Source organism: Mastomys coucha, unplaced genomic scaffold (genome assembly GCF_008632895.1).
Source record: "Mastomys coucha isolate ucsf_1 unplaced genomic scaffold, UCSF_Mcou_1 pScaffold22, whole genome shotgun sequence".
Classification (NCBI taxonomy): domain Eukaryota; kingdom Metazoa; phylum Chordata; class Mammalia; order Rodentia; family Muridae; genus Mastomys; species Mastomys coucha.
This window is the reverse complement of record NW_022196905.1, coordinates 70,141,465-70,142,031: the sequence shown is the minus strand read 5'-3', so window position 1 is coordinate 70,142,031 and position 567 is coordinate 70,141,465.

The window sequence follows — 567 nt, the reverse complement described above, 5'->3', positions numbered from 1 at the left end:
CCCAGTTTCAGAAGACTAACCCCTCTACCCTCCACATAAATCTCTTCAAACTTGACGAGTTTCCCCTTAATAACAACAAATGTTTACTGTGACAGGGGTCATTCAGGAGCTTAGAAATCCCTATGACAATATCTGTGCCCTGTGTCCTACTGTCCTTGGAATTTGAAAACCAGTCTTGGGCCGGGCAGTGGTAGCGCAGGCCTTTGATCCCAGCACTTGGGAGGCAGAGGCAGGTGGATTTCTGAGTTTGATGCCAGCCTGGTCTACAGAGTGAGTTCCAGGACAGCCAGGGCTACACAGAGAAACCCTGTGTTGAAAAACAAAAAACAAAAAAAACCAAAACCAGTCTTGGGACACTATGAAGACATAATGTTGTATTATATAAAAATAAAGAGAGAAGGAATATGTTTGGTGAATATGCAGTCAGGTGTGGGGCCTCCACGGGCCTATGCTGAGGCATCCCTTCCCCCTGAGGGACCAGCCACAAGACAGTATGCTATAGAATAGAGGGGAGTTGAGAGAGTAGTAGAGACAGAGAAAGGGAGAGAGAGAGAGAGAGAGAGAGAG